Source organism: Suricata suricatta, chromosome 5 (assembly GCF_006229205.1).
Source record: "Suricata suricatta isolate VVHF042 chromosome 5, meerkat_22Aug2017_6uvM2_HiC, whole genome shotgun sequence".
Classification (NCBI taxonomy): Eukaryota; Metazoa; Chordata; class Mammalia; order Carnivora; family Herpestidae; genus Suricata; species Suricata suricatta.
This window is the reverse complement of record NC_043704.1, coordinates 83,594,346-83,598,853: the sequence shown is the minus strand read 5'-3', so window position 1 is coordinate 83,598,853 and position 4,508 is coordinate 83,594,346.

Genomic DNA, 4,508 nt, shown 5'->3' with positions numbered 1-4,508 from the left:
TTCAAATAAGCCTCAGAAACTAGAAGGCCTAAGTTACTGTTTTCCCAGGAGTGACTCAGCAGCAGAGGAAAGAAAAAAAACGACCCACACCCACCTATTGCCTGAGCAAGCACCACCCCTAGCCCGGGCCAATCATAAAACGCCAGAAAAGGACCTGACATTCCCGCTACTTTGTAGGCCCGCTTAGTTTTAGATTAGCAAGTCACCCTGTGCCGCACCAACCTCTGCCAATGCGCTGTCCTATCATATTGTAATCCCTGCCCCTCACAGCACCCTTCACCCCATCCCTCACCCCTAATGTAATAAAAATCCTGCTTGACCGATGTTCGGGGCTCTCAGCACAGATCCACTGCATTGGTGAGATCTGAGAGACTGAGCTTAAGCCCGAATAAACACCCTTAGTTTTTGCATACTGACCTGGACTCCCTGGTGGTCTTGGTTTTTGGGGACCCCGTAATCTGAACATAACACTTATGTCCTATTGTTAGACCTTTTTTTCCCATTTCGAGTCACCAAGAGTAGAATCCACGAACATAAACGGAGTTGGTTAATGGGTTTATTTTAGTTTGGCCAAATGGCCCCTCCCAAGTAGCTGGAAGTCCTAGGAAGAGAGCCCCACAGAGCAGGAGCTCAGGGCTTTTAAGGGTGTTGGCGAGGCAAAATAGGTCCTCATGTAGTTAACCAATACAATTTACAGCATTTCATTATAGCCAATTACATAGGTGGGAACCTATCATTTTAAAGTTCTTAGTCTTTTAAAATGACCAATCATAGTAAGACACCTAAGATGCAGCAGGGGAGTGACTAGGTGTCTAGGGGCTAGGTGACTTTAACCTCACCTTGGACTTTGCCTTGGCCAGGTCTTATGAAAAGGGTGGGGTGGCTTAACAGAATCTTGAAAAACAGGTAGGTCACAAGGTTAAGGTTTGTTATTGGAGTTACATTCTTAGGGTCTTTCCAGGGCCCAGTTGCTCAATTATTTACCAGAATGGGAGTGGGTGAGTGAAACAATGTTTGGTATTTTAGGGTCCAATTTGACCTGAGGTTTAGGGTCTAATACTCTGTATAACTTCTGACTGTTCAACAATTTAACTACTAACAGCCTACTGCTGACCAGCATATGGAGTATGACATAGTCTGACTCCAATTGAGACAATCAATCAGGAATGAACAACTCAGCATCTAGAGTAATCAAGCCAATAAAGGTAGAATCTAGGAAGGACCAAGGGGGAAAGGTTAGGGGCTGACCCAAACCCTATAAAACAAAGTCCCTTGCCTATAGTCATGGGCATTCACTTTTAAATGCCCCCTCTCTCTGTAGAGACCTTTCATACTATTCTTACTTTCTGATCTTATGCTCTAATAAACTTTTGCCTGCTGCTCATTTTATTCTGTGTCCTTCTCTTCATTCTTCAAAGCGGTGAGACAATGAACCCCAGGAATTGAAGTTAAAAATCCTGCAACACTGCTATGCTGCTATAAACATTCATAGACATGTATCCTGATCAACATAAGCACATATTTCTTTAGTGTATACACTTAGGAGAGGAATTTATATATACAAATCTACAACTTTACAGGATAAAGAATGGTTCCGTCAGTTTACTACCCTCCATAACACCAATAGCATCTGAAAGTTGCTATTGTTTCACATCTTTGTCAACACTTCTTAGGGTTAGAATTTAAATTTCGTGCAATCTGATGGGTATGTAATTGCATCTCACTGTAGTTTTAACTTGTATGATCTTAGGAGTCTGAATGCCTTTACATATATTTATTGGCCATTTGGACATCCTCTTTTGTGAGTTGTCTGTTCAAGCCTTTTATATTTTTCTGTTGGGCTCTTGGGGTTTTTTTCCTTAGAAGGAAATTGAAGGAATTGTAGGTGATTTTTATATATACATGTGAGCCCTCTGTCTGTTAGTCATGTTGCAAGTGTTTTCTCCTCTCAGTGACTTTCCTTTTCCTTCTCTTAATGTGTCTTCTGACATTATGTAGTAAAATTTAGCAATCTTATTCCATGCTTTATTTAAAAATATCTTTCCCTAGCCCATAAGCATGAAGATATTCTCCTAGATTACCTTCAAAATACTGTTTTGCATTTGACATTGAGATCCACTTTCCACCTAAAATTTACTTTTGTCGTGGTGTTGATTATGAGTCCAGTTTCTTTCTCTTTTCTTTCTTCTTTTTACATTCATGGCTCATTTGTCCTGGCACCTTTTATTGAAAAGATATTCTTTTCTCTCCTATTATGTATTGCCTTCCTTGAAATAAATAATGTAACCAATCCACAAATATATGTATGGGTTTTAAACTATTTTGTTCATTTATATTCATTTGTCTATCCTTGAACCAAAATGAAGCTTCTTAATTACTAATAGTTTTAAGTCTTAATATCAAGTAGAGCAAGTCTACTCATGTTGGTTTTCTTCCTCTAGATTTTCCTATATTTTTATCCAAGCATTTCTATATAAATTTTGGAATTAGCCTGTCAAGTTTTACACACACACACACACACACACACACACACACACACAGAACCATGTTGCTATTTTGATTGGGATTACATTAAATCTGTAGATTAATTTGAAAAACTTAACATTTTTAAAAATTTTGAGTCATCACATTTGTAAACATGGAACATTTATTTAAGTTGCATTTATTTTGTTTTATTAAGTTTTGTAGTTTTCTTCACAAAAGGCTTACATACTTTTTTTAGAATTATACCTACGAACACAACCACCTATGCTATTTTGAATGGTATTTTTTTATTTCCTCTCTAACTATTGATTACTGGTATATAGAAATGCAGTTAATTTTTATAATAATTTTGTACACACTGCTCAATTTGGTAATAAATTTAATAATGTATATTTATTACTAATAACTTATAGTTTTGCAATAAGTATAATTTATTCATAGATCCTTTTGGATTTTCTATATCATAATCATGTCATCTTTGACTAATGACAATCTGCTTCTTCCTTTCCAATCCATATAATTCTTATTTCCTTTTCCCATCTACCTGCTCTGACTGGGACTGAACTAAAATTCTAAATGGAAATAGTAATAGCAGGAGTCCTTTTACTTTTCCTAATTCTTTCATTTGTACCTGCAGGACGTAAATTAATGAAGGTGACCAAGTAAGGACACAAAGAGGTTAATGCCATAGAAAAAAAAGAACTTAGTACAGTAAAACCTTGGATTTCAAGTAACTTGTTCTGGTCATGTTCTGCAAGATGAGCAAACATTTCTAATAAACTTAACTTGATAAACGAGTGATGTCTTGCAAGACAAGGCCAAACATCACAGTGATCACATCTGAGTCATTGGTTCTTTTCTCTCTCACTGGCTGCGGGATTATGGGTGATCGTCTCCCATTGCTCAGATGCTCGGTCTCAGGCTGCGGTGTTTGGCAGAAATCAGTGCATTTTCAGAACATTGGGAAGGTGTCCACAACTGGCATCCGACTGTTGCCTTGTGAGCAAAGGCAAGAGTTTATGGAGGAGATCTTGACTGCAGGAGAAGGAGAAAAAGCAGAGGAACCCCTCACTTCAAATGAGATTACGGAGATGTGTAAAATATAGGAAACAGTGCAAAAGGGATGAATCTGTTTAATGACAATGCAATATCACATTTCTGCAAAATCCTCAAAAGAAGGCAAAAGAAAGCATTATTGGATATGTTCCTTGTTAAATCTGCACAAAAAGGAAAAGATTCCATTGAGCCAATAGATAGCAGAGATTCCTTCAGTGATAGTGAAAATGTTCCTACACAATAAATCTCCTCTCTCTTGTCTCCCTTACACCAGCCATGAAGGTTTTGAAAGGTAAGTACAGGTTAATTTGTTTGTTTTTCTTTATATTTTGTATTTTTGTATTATATTGCAATATTGTAATCATTTTTATACGAATATTTTGGGGTTGTAGAATGAATCATCTGAGTTTCTGTTATTTCTTATGGAGAAATTCGCTTTGATATACAAGTGCTTTAGATTACAAGCATGTTTTCAGAACAAATTATGCTCACAAACCAAGGTTTTACCATTCTTACATTTCCTGACCACATGGGGACCACATGTATGGTCAGGAGGCAGATAGAAAGGAGGGAAAAGCCTAGGCCCAGAACTCTTATTGGAGTTCCCAGTGAAAAAAGGGCAGAATAAACAGTTTAGGATTGGCTACTTTGAATAATAAACAGTGGGCTTTGGGATCCAGGGCTAGTCTCTAGCTTCCTGGTACCTGGCCCAGGGATGATTTCAGCCAGGAGGAATAGTGGCTTGGTGTGTGAGGGTAAAGAAGGTGGTTGGCTTGCACACGAGAGGCTGCCTCCCCAGTAAATTATTTCCTAATTTTAGGAATCAGCTGGCCCTGGGAGGCCAGCCTTTCTTTGACCAGCAAGATATTTAAGATGTCAAAACCTTGTAAGATATAGAAAATTTTAAACATAATCAATACACTGGTCTTAAAGAGAAGAATTCCAATATTTGGCTAGTTCTGTTTTTG